Here is a 22,299-nt window from a genome sequence, read left to right as displayed (position 1 = left end):
GATGTTTCTTCTTCTTCTTCTTCTTTTAAAAAAGGCACAGTATAAGGGCAAGGGCTCTCTCTGCCCCCCAGTCCCTTTGAATACATCTTGAATGCTTCCAAAAGTGTCCCCCCTCCTCCCAGCCAATGGGGGCACAGTTGCACATGGCAACACTTGATTTGGATGATAACAAACCAATCAAGAAGCAAGGAGATCACAAGCCAATTGGAAACCAGTGCCAGAAAACCAATCAGCAAGGGAAAAATAGGCTTCCAAAATAGCACTCAAAACACTGGAAACATTCCAATCGAAACAGGGTTGCTCTGTTTTGAGCTCAAAACAGGCCCTTTATTTTAAGGGTGTTCTGTTTCGAGCTCAAAACACACAAAAGTGGGCTATGTTGTAGGGCATGATGGATGCTACCTACTACCCAGCCTACAAAAGAAATGGGAACGCAGGTGATTTTTTAAACATTTTAACCTTTCCCCAAAACTCCCATAGGATCCACACAAGTACCATATGTAGGGTTAAACAGCATATTCCCCCATGTCTAAGGCAAAAATCACATGCAGGAAAATTAATCCAACCTTTAGCATATGTAGCCACACAGGTTGAAAGGCCTGATGCTACTTTTGACATCGTTTCAGATGCCAGGTTCTCTCAGGCATTTCAGTTCTACTCCTTGTAGGCTGGCAGATTGGACAAGGGTCAAACTGGGATTTTTGGCCAAAATAAACAAATACAAACATTCTATTTAATTATCATGGCTAATAGCCATTCATAGACCTATCCTCCATGAATTGATGTAATTCCCATTTAAAGCTATCTAAGCCAGTGATCACCCCCCTATCTTGTGGCAGCAAATCCTCCTATTTATTTTATGTATGCATGTTTGGACTTTACCTCATCTTTCAACACCCCCCCCGCCCCAGTGACTTATAATGAAATCAAACATAATACACTCCCCACAACCATTTAGAAAGTTAACACAAAATCACACACACAAAAAGAGAATAGCTACAGGTCTCCTGAAGCTGGCAAGTGAGCTTTTTGGCCATTCTGCATAAGATGTTTTTCTCACTGGTGCACCCAGTAGGGGATCCTGGACACCTCTAAAACCAGGAAGGAATGCAACTCATGATAGGAAAGAATGTGAAAACAGAGGGGAGGAGCAGGAGAAATAAACATGTATTTCTTAATAAACACATCAGCATGTTGGAAGGCAACTGATCACAGAGGGTGGGGTTGGAGCCTTCTCTTTCTCTTCCATTCTCTTTCACAGGCCATCCCACCTCTCCCTCTTGTTTTTTAGGAAAAAAGGAGTGGAGTGTGCTTTCTGCTTAGCCTCAGCATACTCCCCCTTTCAATCAAAAAGCTGCCATGCTGAGGCAAAGCAGAAAGCTTTCTCCACCCACTTTCTCTGCCGCCCATCACTTCTGGGCTGTCTCTCCCGCATGGCCCTTTCCCCAGCTTCATCTTCTCCTGGAACAGGAGAGTGTGGTGCTTGGCAGACAGCAGTAGCACCAGTGATGGGCAGCTGAGTGAGCAAGAAAGTGAGCTCTCTGTTGAGCTTCAACACCTGTGATAGAAGAAAAAGTTAAGCTGAGTGGAAAACAGCAACTGGAGGGAGCTTTCCACAGCTAACTATACCCAGCTTCCCCTCCGTCTTTTGCTGGCACCATCGCCTAGGCCTCATCAACCCTTATGGTCCCTAGGTGGATGAAGCTGAAGCTGCCAGCTTTGAAACCAAGACAGCGGTGGCAGGCAGAGTATGCCCAGGCCGGGGGAGAGGAGGCAGGAGTGAAGAGGAGCTGCAGAATGGGCCCCGGCTGGACCAGCAGAGCACAACCAGGAAAGGGAAGAGGAAAGGAAAGCAACATGCTTCAGCCCAGGGGGTAGGGCTGGTGAGGCAGGGGTGGGACTGGGTGACATGTTACATGGGCGGGGGGCAGGGTGACATGTTGCATTCACTTCCAGTGGTGAAAGCAATGAACCAGCCCTGCACATGGTCCTGCGAAGCAGACCTCTTGGGCAGGAACACACAAAGGAGGCCCAGGTGAACCAAGTGGATGGGCAGATTCTCAGAAGGAAAGGTGATGCCTGAAATACCCTAGACCAGGCCTGCTCACCTTTGGCTCCCCAGCAGTTTTTGGACTACAACTCCCATAATCAATAGCCAGAGAGGCCAATTGCCAGGGATTGTGGAAATCGTATGCCAACATCTGCAGAAGGGTTGAAGTTGAGCAGGGCTGCCCTAGACTCAGATAATTGAGGGTTTTAAAGGTGATTATTATCAGCACTTTGGTTTGAACCTAGAAGTGAACTGGTAATTACTGCAGATGCAATAAAATAGATATAATATGCTCTTGAGTATCTGTTGGAGAGATTTGGAGGGGAGATTTGCTTATCTACCCCACCCAGAGTGGAAGTACACAAATGAGGATATTAATTAACACTGCTAATTAATATTGTCTGGAGATATGGAGTTAAAATTCTGAGTAAAGTCATTTATTTAGGAAATATATCTGAGAGATAGGAAAGACCTACATGCCTAGCTTCTTGCATCATCAGGAAAGGGAAGGAGGAAGAGGAAGTCTGTCTCTCACGTGAGAGAATGACACCTGAGACAGTCTAATAAGATGGGGGGAGTAGAGAAAGCTGAGTCAGAGAGGGGATTCCATTGTACACTATCTCTACCCCTAGTGGTCAACAAAGTTGCTGGTGCCATCAGGAGCTGATTCTCCAACCACTTCAACCCCAGCATGGACCCTAGCAGCCATATTCTGTACCAGCTGTAGCTTCCAAACACAGAAGCTGTGTGAATAAGGTACTTCCTTTTGTCTGTTCTGAATCTATGGCCATCAATTTCATTCAGTGACAATCAGATCTAGTAAGCACGAGAGAGACAGAGAAAGAAATCTCATTTTCTTCCCACCATGTAAAATGTTATAAACCTTCATCATATGTCTCCCTTAGTCATTTTTTCTTTCAAACAAAAAAGCTCAAAACACATTAGCCTTTGGTTGCCCTTTTTGCACCTTCTCCAGTTTTACATTATCCTGTTTGAGATTAGGCGACTAGAACTGTACATTATTACAAGGCATGAAATAAAAAAAAATTCCTCTGGGGAAAATGTTATTTATCATTTATAGTTCTCATCACATTTGGTGTCTGTAAAAGCATTTCTAAAAGTCCATCAAGTTAATGGGCTTATTTTGTCTCTTGCATCTGATAGCCTTTCAATTTCTATTTTCCACCTCTTTGCACGTACTATCAGTTTCTGCCTGATTTTTTTCAAACCTCTCTTCAGCACTTTTTTTAATGCTGGGGATTCAGGTTTGTTGTAATACTATATAAAAGAAACAGATAAATTGGCTGTTACAGTTGACCTTCACTGAGAGCACTTTCAAAAGTCTTGTGTGTTGCCAAAAAAGAAAAAAAGAAACTAACCTCAAGAACACTTAACTGTATGTCCTCCGCTTTCGTTCTACTTAACCTAGATCAAATGGCTGAACTTAAACTGACCAAACTCTTGTGTGCTATTTTGTCCATTTAAACTCGAGAGTCTTCAAAACATTGTCAACAGGCACAATCATATGAAGTACACAGGAACAAAGGAAGCTACCTTTTATCAAGTCAAACCAGTGGTCCATCTAGCTCAGTATTATCTATAACGACTGGCAGCACCTTCTGCAAGGTTTCAGACAGGAGTCTTTCCCAGCCCTTCTGCATGCAAAGCAGATGTCCTACATGCAAACATCTGCCTGTGTATGATTCAGGTACCCGCTACCCAACTTGTAGCAGATTTAACCCAGCCTTTGTCTCAAAGCCAGCCCACATGACTGGAAGAAAAATGCTGAATCTTCCTCTCTCTTGCTTTCACTCACAAAGGTGGTTCCTTTAAAACTTTCCTGTTTTCCCAGTAGCCAATTCGCTGCCGCCGCCGCCCAATTATTACAGAGATTACCCACCAGATTAGGCTGGAATTCCAGGGAGACTCTCCTTCTCTTATTATTGGAAAAGTACAAAAATCCTCCACGTGTCACTTAGACGTGGTGAGAGTACTTGGTAGAGTTGCTCAGCAATCAAACTTCAGGTGCGTGTTGCACCAGAGTAAAATCCCCTTTCCCGAGTTAAAAATCCACTCAGAGTCAGATGAAATGCAAAGAACAAAAAGAGGGGTGGGACTTTATTCAGTTTCCATCTGAGGCACTCTTTAACACTCAGGTAAAAGAAACACTCAGCAGTAGCAAGAATATTTCAAAAAGCACCCCTGTTGTAAAGCACAGGGCTGTAGGGACATCAAGAGCACCTTCAAAAGTTTACAGAGACTTTTGCAGTGCCCTGGATGGATGGGCACAGGCTATTGTTTCTTAGCTTAGTTGCATTACCGATAAAACACAACAACTGTTGCAAAGATATACAAGGCACACAGAAGGGGAGGGGAAAGTTTTTGACACAAACTGTTCCCTAGACGAAATCCCCTTTTCCGTGAAAACTCACCTGATGAGCTTTAAGTATCCTGCAATCCTGTCACTCAAGGATCTGCAGTCTTTTTTCAGTAGCCAATTCCATGGCTACCCATCCTGTTGCAAGCCCAGCCTGGCTTCAATTGAACAAAAGGAAGTTCTCATGCTGCCTCATGGCCCTTGATGTCCCACCCACTGTGTGCTGAGTGGCTGATCCCTAGAGGTCACCACCTGTCAGTCAGGACAGGGTTCACTTCTGGTTCACTCTTTAGGGGAAAGGAAGGGTTGTTCACTACACAACTTGTAATCTCGTTCTCATCCCAAAACAGAATATTGATTTACAAGCTTGCCACTATCTAAGTGTATCTATTTAATGACTTGTTTAAAAACTTCTCTCCTAACCCATATGTTCCAAAGACAACTTACACTACCATCATCCAAAATTTAGGGTCTTGATCTGTCCATGCATGAGAGCATAGTTAAACCACCTCCCCCAGCACCACTGCTCCAATAAAATTCAGAGCTCCTGTTGCAGTTTTTAAAATCAAAGTTTTGATTTATTCCATCAAATGCTCTATATCTCATCTGGTTTGGTCCTCGGGTACATAAAAGACCCATTTTCTGCAGACACAGACTTTAAAAAACCCCAATCTGTAATTAAGTAATATCTTTCTTAAGGACTTACAGATAAAGAAATCTAATGGGAAAATAACTTCTAAATTGCTATTTTCAGGTCCCCTTGAGCCTTTTCTGTAATGGTGTGATTTCTATTAAAAACAAACTAACTGGATTTTGGAGAACTGAAGAAGTTTTCTCATGCAAAACTAATCAGTTTCTTTCAAAGTTGGCTCCAGGGAATATTATACTTGTGTTCTTATTTATTTATTTTAATTTTAATTCTTTCTTTCTTTCTTTTTTTGCAGGGGAACAAGCAACATTTATATGACAGTGTCTGTAATTTCAACATCTGCAAAACTATTCAGATTCAAGGATGGAACAATGGCACATAGTTACCATCTTCCAATCATTTCCTAAAAGTCCTATAAGTGTAAATAACTCACTTGGCAGTTTTACAGGGAGCAGGTTTTGCTCAGTTTTTATTTATTTTTTTCTGCTTACTCCACTGAGTATTCAGGGGAACAGGGAGAAAGCAAGCAAGTACAGTTATCACATCTAGCTCCTGAATAATCTTCCATATTCTGAGGAGAAGCAAGCCATGTCTCCCAGGTTGACTGTAAGGGCAAATGTGGAAAATATCAACTGAATGGGAATTTGAACCAGGTCTCCTTGGTCAGGTTTAGCACTCTAACCACTTCATCAAAAGCCCGCACACAGTTGTACTGTTGTAAAACTTGCCATCTTTTACATTGGGGCCTACAGAGGAGATCATGATGGATGACTCTTATCATTCTGGATCTATAATAGAGCTTTCTGGATCTATTTTGATAGAAGATTTACATTCATCCACAGTTTTTCAGAGCTGTTGCATTTTCGAGGATAATCTATTTCTATTTGCTTTTTAAATATATCTCACCCTTCATCCAAGGAAATGATCGCAGCTGATACATAGGCATTTCCCATTCTGTTCTCAACAACCACGTTGTGGAACAGGTTAGTCCAAGAGAAGGTCCATGATAAGCTGGTGAATTGCATGGCTAAGTGGGAATTTGAGCCCAGGTCTCCTTGGTCAACTCCAGCAGTCTAACCACTACACCATACAGATTCTTAATGTATTATATATATATATATTTTTTCAAATTTTTGGGCTACCCTTCTTCCAAAAATGCAGGGTAGTGTACATAGTTTCTCCCAATTTAGCATCAATAACAACCTTGTCAATTAGGCTATGCTAGCCTAAGAGCTAGTAGCTGACCCAAGGGTATCCCATTTATGGCTGAGAAGGATTTGAAAAGGCCTTCCCAGACCAAAATCCAACACTATATCCAATACACCATACTGGCTCTCTATGGACCTACAAGTGGCCCACATTATTAGCGAGGGTTCTGTTCCCACCAACAAAGCTGTCCCTAGGGGGGTCCTGGGGGCAAATCAGCACATATGGGCCCTCCTTAGCATTTCATATAACTAGCATTTCATATAACTATTGACTGATGACATACAGTTTAAATAGTGAGTGAGGTTTTTGGACATGTCCAACCAGCTTGGACATACAGTGAATTTGGACATACAGCTTGGACATACAGTGAATTTCTAAAGGGGGGGGGGGAAAAGCACAACACATGCTTCACAGTTCTCACTCAGACCTTCTGGATTGCCAAGCAATGAAGTTTTTGTAGATTTCTGTCACGAAACAAGACACTTATAGGACTTTTTGGATGGGGTTTTTTAATTCAAAAAAATATTAAAAACTAACCATTTGTCCAATCTACTTCAATTTAAATATACATATCCCTCCCACCCTGCCCTACATCTCTGCTCATTACCAAAGCCCTATGCCAAGTCATTCCAGGGACGTTTACGCACAGCAGGTTTTACCTGCTTATGTTTATGGGGAGGCTTTACTTCAAATGCGGTTGTCCTCCAAAACCACTGAAAATAGTGCATATTTTTATCCCAGATATTAATCAGGCTACACTGCAACGTGCAGTGAAAAACCCGAATTGTGTGCGAACTGCTACCCGATAACACGCAGAGCCTTTGGGATAAATCTAGGCGATATGTGAATGCACCCCCTTCTTTCCGGAGGAGATGCGAGTTAAAGGGCTTCAAAAGTCCCATGTGAAAACCTTACTGGTGATCTAAAGGCTTGGGCAGAAATGGGGGGGCGTGTTTTACCCTTTTTTATGAAGGCAAAAGCAGGTTAGGTTCCTTGAACTTAAGAACATGCTTAAAAAAGAAGGGAGGAGGTAGAAATAAGGGCAGAGAAGCACAGTACCTTGTTCTCCGGGTCTCTAGGAATGTCCCCCAAATCCACATATTTCTCATTTTATTTATTTTAAGAGCCACAAAATTGCTCTGCACTTCAAAATGGCAGCCAGAATGACATCAGAAGTCATTTCCGGCCACCCAGGAACCTCAGATAGGTGAAAATTGCCTATATTTCATGCCATGGATATAGAAACTGGGTCTCTAAGACCCATCCACAGCTACACGAAACTGCAATCTGTGAAACCATGAAAAATGAGTGTTTCTCCTGTAGTTTCCTTTAAAAATTGCCAAATCAACCAACAATACATTTATCTTGAAACTAATGAGAAAGCAAGAGAGAATGCAAATTCAACATAGTATTAACTTGAATGTATTTATTTATTATTCAATTTCTATATCGCTTTCATAAAACTCACCCCAAGACAGTTTATAAAAGTTAAAATACAATAAAATTCCATAAAAATCACATTCAAATATTAAAATCAATTAAAAATCATAAACACACAATAAAGCAGCTGCTATAGAAAGAAAGACAGAGCAACAGGGGAGCAGAGAGATCTGCAACCCCTAAGTGGCAAAGCCTGAGCAAATAAAAAAGTGTTTGTTGTTTTTTTTAAAAGCAGCCACAGACATCAGAGAATGGACATCCCTGGGAGAGCATTCCAGAGCCTGGGGGCAACAACAGAGAAGGCCCAGTTCCACATGCATGACAATCGAGCCTCCATCAATGTTGGCACATGAAGCAAAGCTCCTTCTGACAATCATTTTGGATGGGCAGAAATCCTGGCAGTCCTTCAGATATCTGGTGCCCAAACCGTTAAGACTTTAAAAGTGATAACCAGCACCTTAAATTGGATCTGGAAACAAATTGGCAGCCAGTGCAGCTCTTCCAAAATAGGTGTAATACAGTTGTCTCTCACTAACCATGAGGATTCTATTTCTGGAAGCTCTCACAGCTGGCCAATTTGCGGCAGTTGAGACATCGACATGAATGGGAAATGGGGGATTAGGGGAATCGCGATAATGCAGTACCTTAAAAAGGGGAAAAAATCCCTCCTGACCCCCAGAAATGATCTCTTGACCCCTGGAAATGATTCCTGACCCTCCAAAATCACCCTGACCCCCCAAAAAATCCCCTGACCCCCAGAATGACCCCCTGACCCCAGAAATTCCCCCCAAGAAATCACCCAAATTTTTGAAAAACAGTGCCAAGCTGTGAATACTAGCGTCACCATTGGCGAGGGTGGTGATAATTTTCCAATTGTGGAAACTCACATCTGTGACTGGGAAACCCGCGATTGATGAAGGACAACAGTATGCTCCAAACAAGTGGTTCCATAAAGAATTCTAGCCACTACATTCTGCACCAACTGAAGTTTCCAAATATTCTTCTAGGGCAGCCCCACAAAAAGCACACTGCAGTAATCCAACCAAGTTATGAATAAAGCACATCAGTACATCCACTGCCTCCCTAGGAGCCAATGACAAAGAGAGGTAGAGCTGAGTGTCATCTGCATATTGGTAATACTCCTCTGATGACCTCCCCCAGCAGTTTCATGTAGACGTTAAACAGCATGGGGACAAAACTGAGCCCCGTGGAACCCCATAGGCCACAGAGTCACACAGAAATATCTTCCTATTGTTTATTGATTGTATCACTTATTGATGTAAGATTGTACCATCTTACAGAACTTTGCCTATCAGTTAATTCCAGCCCCCCTTTCATACACACACACACACACACACACACACACACACACACACACACACTTGCTTCAGTAGTTTTGACAGCTTATCTATGTAATAGATTATCTAGCTGCCTTATTTTACCCAGCACTGACAGACACTGGGGAAAAAATTAAATTAGTTCAAATTCTATTAGCTTGCATTACTGATTCATTAATGTGCTTCACTTTTTCGATCCATATGACAAGAAAATTCTCTTTATCGAAAAGCAAAGTGCACATAAAGGTCAGAAATAAACCTAATTTAACATTAAAGATTAATTATGAGATAAAATGAAAGTTCAGATGCAGTTGGAACACAGACTCCAAGTGTATATGTCACACACATTTGTAGATCTATCAGTCTGCTTGACCCTCTCTTTGAGAAAACAACTGAGAAGGAAGAATATTAGGTACAAGACACTTGAAGCCTGAAGCTAAAGAACTGGCTAGTTTGTTCAAATCAATATGTGAAATTCACACATCCCACTTTTTGGCACTCATTGCTCCCTTAGGTTTGCCCATGTACAATGCTACAGTGATAGTAGAAGCCACAGCTGGCACAATTCCCCTGTCAATGACTAGACTCTAGATCCATTTGCTTCTTTAGCTCTCTGACTCACAAATCGTTACCCAGTCTTCCAAATCTCCTTTAACTGCCTGTTTCCTTCCTTTCACTACAGAAGTCCAGTCCTATGATCCAGTTTTGCCCCAGCCCTACTTTTGCCTTGACTCCTCTCTCCTTCAGCCCCATGACTCTGCTGTCCATTGCTTCTTCGGATTCTTCCTTCGGAGGTCACTGTGCAATGCCATCTCTTTACTAAGCTCCCTAGCACTTTCCTCTCCCTTGCTCTCAGGGCCTACAGCCATCAAACATTCTACAGAACCCTCAGCCAGAGGCGTATCTAGGGCAATTGGCGCCTAGGGCAAGCACTGAAATTGCACCCCCTGTCCAAACATCTGACACCCATCTTTCAGATAACTTTACCATAATATCAGCTGAAAAATACAAGTCAAGTTCATTAATCTTTTAATATCCCACAAGCCCTGATTCTCTGTATATAGTGCCAAACTGAATATGTGTACAGTGACTTATATAATATTAAATTTAATTTTTTTTACTTGTAGCCCCTTTGGGGGGCTTCCTAAAGGCCATGGGGGGACTGCAAAGGTTCCGCCTCCCCGTGCTGGCCTCTACGGCTTCACAGGGACCATTTGAATATATGTGGTGGCCATTTTTTTAAAATAACTGGGTTTTTAAAAAAAATGGCCACTGGAAACAAAATGGCCACCGAACATGCTCGAATGGCCTCTGTGAGGCCTGCCATGGCCTTGGGCCTCATAGAGGCCATTTCAGCATGTGTGGTGGCCATTTTGTTTTTGGTGGCCATTTTAAAAAAGTTTTTTAATTTTTAAAAATGGCGCCCCTTCAAGTGGCTCCCGGGGCACGTGCCCTGCCTGCCCTACTATAGATACGCCCCTGCCCTCAGCCCCTTCTTACCTCTGTTCACTGCCTCCTCTGTCATTTCCCTCAAGCTGCTTCTCTGCATGCACTTCCTTCAGGCTCATGTTTTTCAGTTTATTGTCTACTGTGCAGCCTTCCTCCAGCCTCCTTGCCTTTGGGAAACCTGTCCCTTAATATCACTATGGTTGGGTTACCATCAGGGGTGGAGTCACCATTGTGTGGGGTTTCCCCCCTCAAAGAACCCGGCTGCCATGCCCAGGGCCACGCCTGGTGCTTCAGCCATGCCCCCTGCATCTGACGTCAGACCCGCGTCATCACCTTTTTGCTCTTGGCAGCCCTGCAAACGTGTTGCTGGATGTTATTTATTTTATTATTATTTTGGATGTTATAAATGTGTGGGGGGGGGGCACAGCCCTGTTTGCAAATGCAACCATGTCCCCTGCACATCTGATGTCAGATGCAGGGGGCGTGTCTTGGGTGGTGGCGGCTGCTGGTGGCAGACTGGACAGGGGCCACTGATGTTCTCCCTATGCCACTGGTTCCCATATAATGGCAGCAAGCAATTAAGTACAGAAGAGCCACTGGTTGCTGCTGAACACACACTCACACTCCAGCTGATATTTTTGTGTCATTGGAGCCTGGAAATGTTGGATGGAGAATGTTGGGTACCCACCTTAACTGGACATTCACCCAATGTTCAACACCCACAATTAAAGTTGGTTTGACCATCTATGGCTGAGGTGAGTACCCGACATTTTCTACCTGACATTTCCGAGTTCTGGCAATATGGAAGTGAAGGCCAGAGTGGGAGCACGTGTCCAGTGGCCCTTTGGTACTTAGTAAATGCTGTTACACTGGAATCCAGCCTATGTCTCTGGTCCCTTTCCCAGTCTAGGGCAACCCCCTGAGAATGTACAGCCCTGCTGGATCAGGCCCAAGGCCTATCTAGTCCAGCATCCTGTTTCACACAGTGGCTCACCAGATGCCTCTGGGAAGTAGGGATGTGTGAGCCAACTCTATTCGTACCATGGTTTGGCTGGTCTAAGTTCGAACTAGACCAGCTCCAGTTCTAAAAGAATTGGTCCAAACTCGGAGAATACACTTGTAAATGGGAATCCAGCGAGAATTCTTCTTTACAAGTAAAAGGGGCATTCCCTAATCCTAAAGCTGGGGGTGGGTGAGAGAAAGGTACCTTATTCCAGGCCTCAGTGGAGGCAGTGGAGACATCGGTGGCTATAGCTAATCCTCCATGTCCTGTGCTGGCTGTCATGACAGCCTGTGCCAGCACATGTGGAGTCCATTTGTGTCACCACACAAATTGGCTGTCATTTGGTAGGCTGGTGGGGGACTTGGAAGAGCCCCTGCCTCTGCCCCCTGCTGCTACCAATGTCTCTGCCACCTCCAGTGCAGACTGGAATAAGGTATCTTTCTCTGCCCCACCCCCCACTTTAGGATTAGGAATTGTCCCTTGTAAAGGGAGATCCTTGCCGAATTCCCCTTTACAAGTATATCCTTGAACCAGCCTGTGAACCGGTTTGGTCCAGTTCAACGGCCAAACCCGACCCGGTTCAGCTGAACCTGGAACTGTACCTGGTCAGTTCAGATCTGGTCCAGATACGAACCAACCTGGCCAAACTGGTTCAGTGCACACCCCTACTGAGAAGCCCACAGGTGAGAGATGAAGACATGCCCTCTTTTCTGTTGTTGCTCCCTGGCAACTGATATTTAGATGTATCCTGCCTCTGAACCTGGAGGGTAGCCTATAGCCGTCAAGAAGTTTTAATCCCAGCCAAACTGACAACAGTCCTTTCCTCCCACAAAACCAGAACTGGATTGGAAATCATTTAATTCTCTAAGCCAGGAGTTCCCAACCTGTGGTACTCCAGAAGTTGCTGAACTAAGCACCCATCATCCCCAGCTACAATTTATTGTGGCTGAGGATGATGAGAGTTGTAGTTCAGCAACATCTAGAGTACCACAGTATGGGAACCCCTTCCATAAGCAAATACACATTCTGAGCTATCACACTAGCTCAGCCAATCAGTATTACAGCATTCACAGCACAAGCACAATGCAATACAGATATTTCAAGATGGTGTGAAGTCATTTTTGAACAAATTGCTCCTCTTTTACCCATCCCACCCCATGATTCACCAATTCACTCCTCTTTTCTCCTCTCACCAAGGGTTTCCCCTTCAACATTCAATTACTACTTCTGCTTATTTTCTGTGTAGCTTTTCAAGTAAAGAATAAGCAGAAGACACAGATGAATTCCTATGCAACAAAATATAGGAACTGACAAGTTACTTTCCTGTCAGAAACAATTAAATTCACTTGCAAGATTCGTATTCCCTATTGTAGGGAAGCATTATCTGGTGAGGTCAAAGAAAGACTTTGATAAGTTTCCATAGAGAAGCAAAAAAGCTGACCAGTTGTCTCCATCACTAAAAGTCTGCAGAAGATAAATCATTCTGTTTGCGTCTCCATGTGTATTAGCAGAACACCATTATTTCTCCTCAATTATTATCTTAGCTGTGCTTCTCCTTTGATTGTCTCCATTGGTCTGCAAAATTCTGCAACATCATTTGGGAATATTTGGGAGTGGAAGAAACAGGGAGGACCAGATACTGTGGTATCAGTCATTTGCATCTGCTTAGCTCCAGTCCTAACATACAATGAAAAAACAGAGGGCGATGGTAAATCATCTGCCTCCATTGTCAAATAAAATAAACTACCTGAAAAGTATGGCTGGTGAATGCAGAGGAAAGTTATGTAGGGAGGTTAAGTAGGCCAGTAGCACAGGCCCTCAAGGAGAAAGTGACATTTAAAACAAAACTAGGAAAGGTATATGCAAAAGAGACAGGCAAAAAGGTAAGACAGTCGGAGCAGTCTCACTGTATCAAGAGTACAAATTCACCTCAAAGAAGACTTGGCAGAAGTGACTGTAATACTGCCCAGAGTAAAGCCTGCCTGGAAGAAGTAATGGGCTGGATGAGGGAGAATAAACTGAAGCTGAATCCAGATAAGACGGAGATACTTATTGTGCGGGGTCAGGACTCTAGAGGTGATTTTGATCTGCCTGTTCTAGATGGGGTCAGACTTCCCCAAAAGGAACAGGTTCACAGTCTGGGAGTACTTCTGGATTCACACCTCTCCCTGGTTTCTCAGGCTGAGGTGGTGTCCAGGGGTGCTTTCTATCAGCTTTGGCTGATACACCAGCTGCGCCCGTTTCTCGAGATCCATGACCTCAAAACAATGGTACATCTGTTGGTAACCTCCAGACTTGACTTTTGTAATGCGCTCTACGTGGGGCTGCCTTTGTATGTAGTCCGGAAACTTCAGTTGGTTCAGAATGCTGCAGCCAGGTTGGTCTCTGGGTCATCTTGGAGAGACCATGTTACTCCTTTACTGATGGAGTTACACTGGCTGCCAATAGGTTTCCGGACAAAATACAAAGTGCTAGTTATAACTTACAAAGCCCTAGATGGATTAGGCCCTGGGTATCTAAGAGAGCTGGGTATCTAAGAGAGCATTATGAGCCCCACCGCCCACTGAGGTCATCTGAGGAGGTCCGTCTCCAGTTACCGCCAACTCCAGTTACCGCCAACAGAGACGGGCCTTCTCGGTTGCTGCCCCGAGATTGTGGAATGCGCTCCCTGCTGAGATACAATCCTCCCCATCTCTGGCAATTTAAAAAAAACACCTGAAAACCCATCATTTCACCCAAGCTTTCTCAGCTTCCTAAATTCTGGGGGTTTTAATATCTGTTTTATTTTAAAATTAAAAACCCAATTTCGGAATTTTAATCACTGCAATTGTTTAATTGTTGTTTTAAAAATGTTTTTAAATTGTTAATTGTTATATTGTTTTTTAATTTGTTTTAGCTCTTTACTGTTTTAGTGGTTTGTTTTAATTGTAAACTGCCCTGAGCCATTTTGGAAGGGCGGTATACAAATCAAATCAAATCAAATCAAATCAATCAATCAATCAATCAATAATAAAGGACTGTATAGTTGGATCAGTGCCCTGGGTAGTTAATGCCCCTTTTAGCTAGTCTCTTCAAAAGAATTCTGTCTGGCCCCTTTGAACTGCATCATTTTGTTTTCATATCCACAGAGCCAGTTAAGAGGGGTTTCTCTGGAGAAAGAAGGTGAAAAAGGCTATTCAACTGAAAGATTTTCAGTGCAAGAATTTGCAACGTAACATTGCACATTTCTCCCCATTTATTTATTCATCAAACTCCAAGATGAAATAATTTCCAAAAGTTTTGCTAAGGCTTTTTTAATTGGCTCACATTCTAGTACCTGGACAAGCAGTTTTCTTCAGGGAATAGATGGTTAAATTTTGTCAAGGGTTTAATACTATATGGGATTGTTCAGATCACCCTAAACAGGGTCAAAGGAGTGCCCAACCAAGGGTAAGAGCCGCGTGTCCTCCCAATCTACAGCTGTGTGAATTTAAAAAGCAAGGAGGAGGAGGGAAGAGTGATCATGCGGGAAGTGGGTATGACAGCTTTTTGCCCACTTTTGGTAAAATGCTAGAGACAGAATATGGGGAGAGCTCCCACCCTCCTACATAATCAGGCTCCCCTTCTCCTACCTTGCTTTTTGAATAAACCCGACCACGGACTGGGAGCACACGGCTCCCTGACTCTGGCTGGGTGCTCCTCCTTTGACTCTTATTTAAGGTTGTGTGAAGAAGCCTTTTATATTCTGTCTCTGGATTTTCTTCTTATTTTTTGGTTTCTAAAATGTGATCAGAGGGAGGCAGGGAGGCATTGTGGAAAGGATACGAGTAGAAGTTTAATGATAGCCATGAGCATTACCAACTGCAGTCATTACCAAAGAATAAATGTGGTGTACGCCTTCAACTGGTTGTTACCCCAATATACAACTCCAAACCTAAAATCTGGGACACAGGAACACTCAACTGAGCTGCCCCATGTTTCCCCTACAGATGCTGCAAAGTATCTTTCATATCATGAATCCAATACTCAGGCCCAGTGGTGGGGGATGGCTAACTCTCCCAGACCTGCCTGCCCAGAGCCCACAGCTTCATTGCAGCAGCACAGCTTTCTCAGCTGAGAGAGTTGCTTTGCCACTGCTGCCTTCTCTTACACTCTTTACAAATGAGGAAGACAGGCAAGCAAATGACTTTGCCATCACTTACTGATGTTGTCATTCGGGCCATGTGTGGCACATTGAAGGAGCTGCTGCAGCCACTACCCTCCACTGCCCAGTAAGCCCCCCACCATTGGGCCCTGGCAAGCTTACTGGGCAAGACCAGCAGCTCCTCTTTCCACATTGTCACCAAGTGGCAGCATTGAAGGAAGAGCTGCTGCTGCACAACTGCCAGGTTCCATTTGGGGGCAGCAGGCCAGACACCATTGGGAGGTCCAATAGAGGGCTTTGACCCAAGGCCTTCCACAGCCTAACACCTGCCCTGACAATCTATATATCCCCATTATCTATCTATCTATCTATCTATCTATCTATCTATCTATCATGTTTTTCTACCGCCTGATATGTACATCTCTAGGCAGTGTACAAATTCTAATATTAAAAATCACAGATTAAAATATATAAAACACAAGAAAAATAATATAAAACAAATTATTAAAATTAATTCTGATTAGAAGCTTGAGAGAACGGGAGAGCCTTGATAGTCTTCCTGAAAACAAACAGAGAAGGAGATGCTCTAATTTCAGCAGGGAGCATATTCCAAAGCCCTGGGGCAGCCACAGATAAAGCCTGGTCCTGAGTTGCCACCAGATGAACTGGCGGCAGCCATAACCGGACCTCTCCAGAAGATCGTGAAAGGCAGCAGTGTTCATGACAAAGGAGGACATTATTCCTTGGCTCTAACGCACCTTTCATTGTTTCTGAGACCAATCACTTCTTGCATGGCCTTTTCTTTCCTCCTAATAGTAGGTCCTTAAAACAACAGAGTCTCTCCTTTCATTCAGCCCTGGACAGAAGAACTATGTGAATCCATATGACACCCACTGTGTAGCAGGAAGTCACCAAAATATATTGCATTAAATTCAGACCATTTCCTGACAAATATAGAAACAAAATCAACCACACACACACCCTCTTTATCCCTTTACAGGCTTCCACTTATGCAGTGCCGGTCAAAGAGTTTGCTGCCAGAAGTGGAACACCACATAGTGCCTGCCCCCACTATTCAGAGTAGTTAAAGAGTGATGTATGGACCTTCCAAGCCCATCATGTGCAAGTCTTGCATTCTGACAGAGTGATTGTGGATACAGAATGGAAGACAGAAGTTAATCCAAATTTAAAAAAAAAGAACTATAAGGAGAAGCTGTGGGATGAACTACAGTCCTCGGGCATCCCCACGCTTTCCCCCAGCCTCCCCTGCATGACTGCCTGGCTTCCCTATGGACACTCCCAGCACTCTCCCTACCCACCCAGCTGTCCCTGCACCAGTGCTGGGTTGGATTTAAAGAGGGGGGGGCCCACTGTACTATATGGAACATTTGCCCCATGATTGGCTGCCTAACCATGGTTGGGGAAAGGAATGGCGCTATTGGGCATTCCGATACTCCTGATTGCACAAGCCTAGAAACAACCGCAGAGCCACTAAGTGGAACAAAAGTATTAGAATTATTCCCAGGGCCAGTAAATTAACACTTGAATTGGGATAAAAATGGTTTTCACAATCCAACATGCTGGCGTTTAGATTATACACACCTGTCCCTGAGGGTGGACATTAAAGAAAAAGATGAAAACATGGGAAAGCAATTGGAACGTCTTCCAGTTGCCTGCCTCTTCACCCAGCACATCTCTGTGCAAAAATCCTTATCATTAGGCAAAGCTCCAATATAATTGAAGCTCCAGCCCTATGGAAAGTTACTTGGGAGTAAGTTCTATTGAATTCAGTGAGACTTCATTCTAAGTAAACATGCACAGCTTTAAATCTGAAAATCTAACCTTACTGAACACTTTGTAGTCATGTTCAGTCTAGACAATTGTTCTGTGAAACTCAAAATCTTATATACTATTCCAAGAGAGTAAATTGGTTTTAAAAGTACATTTTATTTCACAGCATTCACCATCATCTCAAACCTCTTCATTTAAATTGCAGATAAATGCACTTACTTTGAAGCAGCAGCTTATTTCAGATTGTTTTCCTTCTCCAACTAATTTCAGAGGATAACTTGTTTATATTGAAGCATTTCAAACTGCTTCCTCCAACCTGTTCTGCATTGATTTCAGATGACTCAATGAGTAAGGGAATTTCGTCCTCACCACTCTCCTTACCCTAATCTCTTTGCTCACTATTTCCTCCCTTTTTCTGTGCTATTCTCTGGGCAAATCTAAATGCCAGAGTATTCTTTGTTCTCCTCTTCCTTTCATGGAGAGGATGAAAGGAGGAGAAGAGTGGCTCCTTTCTTCTTCAGACAGGAGACGAGTCAATTTTTCACTCCCTGCTCATTCCTCAATTGCAGGAAAGTTAAGAAAGGGACGATTTTATACCATCAGAGCTATTAAAGGTTAAAAAACTTTTGGCCTGCACTACTGTAGGCTTACAGGTGGTTGGGATATGCACAAATCACAATTCAAACACACATCCCTGACACCTTTAAAATGGAGAAAAGCAGGTGCATACCTGCTCCTCCACCACTTTCTGCCAATTCCTGAATCGGTGGTACTCCTCCCAGCTATCTTCACAAGCTGGCAGCACTCTCCCCCAGCTGCCCTCACATTATGCCATCATGCACATGGCCTCTGCACAAATATATGACCAAATAAATGAATGCTGTGCATGCACAAAGGCCATGTGCGTGCCAGCGTTGCATGAGGGCCACAGGGGGAGAGTGCCACTGGTACGTGATGATAGCTGGGAAGAGCACCACCAATTCAAGAAGTGGCAGCAAGTGGTGGAGAAGCAGGTATGCACCTGCTCTCCTGGTTTAAAGGTGCTGGGGATATTGGTGCTGAAAGGTGCTGATTTTGAATTACAATTCATGCACATCCCTAACAGGTGGAATGCTGATGTTTGACTGTTCTGCAATGAAAAGATCCTTTCACGGTTTTGACCTTAGCCCAATTCAAACATTATATTGTATGAGTGTACAGCTGTCTATACACTCGGACAGGTGAACCACGCATTTAGCGGTTCCGCCAATCACGGTACCACATATTTGCAGGGCCCCTAAAGACACCCTACCTCATTATCCACATATATGAATGGGTTAAAACCCAAGGTTCCTAGAAAGCTGGAAATGACCATGAACGTCATTTCTGGCTGCCATTTTATCTACAGAAACCATTTTGTGGCTCATTTCATCCGAAAAATAAAAAAGGGGGGTCCATGATACTTACCCCCCCCCCCCATTTGGGACTTTGAGGGGCATTGCTGGATGCCAGGAGACCTGCAGAGCACAGTGGGGCACTTTATATGGACCTTTTTGCATTTTAAAAAGTCATTTTCCAGCAGTTTTTTGAAGTCTGGGAACCTAACCCCTATGATCCCATAGACCTATCTACAGTTTCATTACCCTCAGTAATCTGAGGGAATAGAACCCCCACGGATATTCAGGTCAACCTGTATATGTGTTTGTGTGAATGACTGTTCCTGTCTCCCCACCACCACCTTTTTATTACCTGCTCGAAAAAATCTACAGCAATAGTTCAAAAATAAAAACAATAAAGATATCCATAATGTAATACAAAACAATAAAAAAACCAAATAAAACAATGCAGCACAAGACATAATGGCCATTCAAGATCTCAACCAGCAGTTTTTAAGGTTTTCTGGAAATTTTAAGCATTTTCAAAAAGATAGCAGGGAGGGGGCTATATGGATCTCATTTTAAAAAATGAGTTCCAAATCTCAATTGAAAAACAAAAAATACCACCAAACCTCAGTTCTGAGTTGAAGTTCCAAAACTCAGGACCACTACCAAAATGATCCTATGTAATGTACCTGTCTTCATTTTAAAGATGAACCTGGATACAGGCCCTTCAAATGCATGGCACAGATAGGAAGTGTACTTTTGTACCTGCGTTCAGCATAACATGTGAATGACTGTACCTGTGTAAGATCTGTACTTATGTGTACTGTACACTCATTTGAGCATTGAGCATAACATGTGAATGGGCATCTAATGTGTCAAAGAAAAGGTTAGATTGAATCATTCTAACATGCTAAGTTTTAAAAGAAACAACCCACCCACTAGGGATGTGCACGAAGTTCTTTCGGCACTGGCGGGGGTAGTCCTTTAAGGGCAGGGGAGGGTGCACTCACCCCTCCTGCCGCATATCCCCCGCCGGCGCTCCGTCACTTTCAAGCCCCTCGGGGCGGCAGTGTTCCTCCCTGCGGCCCCGTTTTCATCATCGGCCGGAAGTGGCGGGAAGAAGTAACCGCGCGTGCGCCTGTCGCGTGCGCGTACCTGCATGGCAGACGGGCGCGTGCGCGCGTGACGGGCACACACACGGTTACTTCTTCCGGCCACTTCCGGCCGATGATGAAAATGGGGCGGCAGGGAGGAACGCTGCCGCCCCGAGGGGCTTGAAAGTGACGGAGCGCCGGCGGGGGATATGCGGCGGGAGGGGTGAGTGCACCCTCCCCCACCCTTAAAGGACTACCCCCGCCGGTGCCGAAGCACCGAAATGGCACCCAGAGCCTAAACATTTTGGAGGCCTCCATAATGGCCTCCAAAACGTTTTGGGCACAAGCCTACCACCCACCCCCAAAAACCAACAAAAAACCCAACAAAAAATCCAAACACCTACAACTTGGAGTGCTACAGTCCAAGGAAAGTGTTGCCACTTGATTGGGTTCATTGCCACTTGATTGGGTTCTGTCTGGACAGAAACTAGATCATAAGAAAAAACAAATTGGTCCTATAATGTCTCTTTCCACCTACCCTGATAAAAGGGGGAAAGCCACGAACTAGAATCATGAGCACCTCTTTCTGAGAAGAAAACAAAAGGAAATGAACTTTCTGATTATTAGGGAAAGGAGTCCACTCTCCACCTCTGGAACAATTGCTCTTAAAATTAGTGCATTAGCAGAAAGGAAGCTGTTAGGGAGGCAGGTCTAAGTGACATCCCATGTACTCCACCTAGACCTTTCTCTGCTCTAAGGCAAAACATCTTCTGCTTTTCGCAATCAACATCATGACAGCTACCAGGCTATAAACAACATTTGTGGCAGAACAGAAAGTCAAATGCACAATCATCAGGCACTAACGTGAGAGATAAAAGAAGAGCGAGATGCTAAAAACACCACTGCCACTTTCTTAGTGTATCTTAACGCCTAGTTTGTCAGCTCAGTTCCTCTTCTTTGGAGCAGAAACCCAAGAGGCTGCCATAGCCTACTTTCATTTCCCATGTTGAGAGAAACGGTCATGAGAAAATGCAACCATAATTGTTCAAAGACTATTTTTGAAAGATACACATAATTTAAAAACAATGCTAAAAATGTAAAGTTGCATTTCAAGACTGAACAAAAACAAAAGCAGCATCTATCTATATATATAATTCTCTAAAGCGTACCCATAGCTAATCCCATGCGTGGCAGATCGCAATAGAGTTCGTGAGCAGAAGCACCGTGGTGATTGGGCAATGGAGATTCCATATGCAGATAGGGAGAAAGAGCATGTGAGCAAGTTGAACAATATCCATTAACTCAGGAAGGGGGAGTGGGGAGAAAGAAGGGAGGAGAGAGAAAGAGTGTATCTTTCTCATACACTAGTGGAGGAGATACTTTCTCATACACTACTGGAGAAGATACACTAGTGGAGGAGAGAGAAAGAGAGAAAAAGAAGGAATGGGGAGAGAGAAAGAAGGAAGGGCGAGGCCCAAGCCTATCAGCAGCCTGAGGGGAATGAGTGGCCATGGTGGTGCCTATTGGCAGCAAGGAAGGGCCCGGTCAACCGCTGCTGCTGTGGGGAGGAGCAGGAGCGGGGCTTGGGTGAGGGTGGCGAAGTCTCTGAGGATAGGTGGCTGCAGCTCGGCCAATAGGTGCCAGCAACGCTGCAGCTGGGACCAAGAGGGGTGAGGGGGTTGGAGTAAAGGGATGGAGGAGTGACCAAGGGGGGTGAGGGGGATGGAAACAACTGGATGGAGGAGGAGGAGGAGCAGGAGTATGGCTCAGGTGAGGGTGGAGATGACATGTAGTCTCTCTGAGGTGAGGGGGGCTGTGGCAGGGGTGGGGGAGCAATCAAGTACTAGCGCACAGATGCTCTGCATGGATTACGCTAGTTTCTCAGAATTTTTTTAATGTGGTGCCCTATTCTGTGCAGTTCATACTCTACTCTCCCCACCACCACATCACCAAGCGTCTCTTCCACAAGTGAGTTTCTAAACAAACCTGCATAAGCCATGTAAGGATCTGTGGACTGGCTGTGGTGTGGGAAGCTAGCCCTTGTAGTTACCTGGGGGAAGAGCCTGTCAAGGGGCTGGGTGGCTACTTAATCACAGTTTGATGTGATCTAGGAAGCAGGCACAACCTTAATTCGTCTCTGAAAGTGGCACCTGGGGAGGACAGTTGTTTAAGCCCACAAAAGGAAAAAGTCCTGTAGAAGAATGTCAGACAGAGAGCAGAGAAATGAGGATTCCAGCAATGTAGTGCTAGTGGTTGGCTGCCACAGCTACTCTTAGGTTATTATGATAAATATGTGCATAGTTTTACTGAAGAACCATAATAAAGAAAAGTAATTGGCTTGGGAACTTCTTTCTGATTTGAGTCAACTTCTAAGTGCAGCCTAACCACCACAGTGAGGCACTAATCCAAAACCAAT

At 44.0% G+C, this 22,299-nt stretch overlaps 1 protein-coding gene across 9 annotated transcripts in view; it reads right to left on the bottom strand.

Moving 5' to 3' along the window:
- Nucleotides 1–22,299, bottom strand: part of KCNIP4 (potassium voltage-gated channel interacting protein 4) — a 598,831-nt gene that overhangs the window by 405,283 nt on the left and 171,249 nt on the right. The window contains exon 1 of one of the 9 annotated variants that reach the window (XM_053252533.1): nt 4,483–4,579. The exons of 7 other annotated variants lie outside the window; for them this stretch is intronic. The gene's annotated coding sequence lies outside the window, so the exon portion shown is untranslated. Of the gene's footprint in view, nt 1–4,482; nt 4,580–22,299 lie in introns of those variants that run through there. One more of the 9 variants, XM_053252530.1, reaches the window with a different exon arrangement.

The sequence above is a fragment of the Hemicordylus capensis genome, chromosome 5 (genome assembly GCF_027244095.1).
Source record: "Hemicordylus capensis ecotype Gifberg chromosome 5, rHemCap1.1.pri, whole genome shotgun sequence".
Lineage (NCBI taxonomy): Eukaryota > Metazoa > Chordata > Lepidosauria > Squamata > Cordylidae > Hemicordylus > Hemicordylus capensis.
Note: the sequence above shows the minus strand (reverse complement) of the source record. Positions and strands in the feature narration are given on the sequence as shown.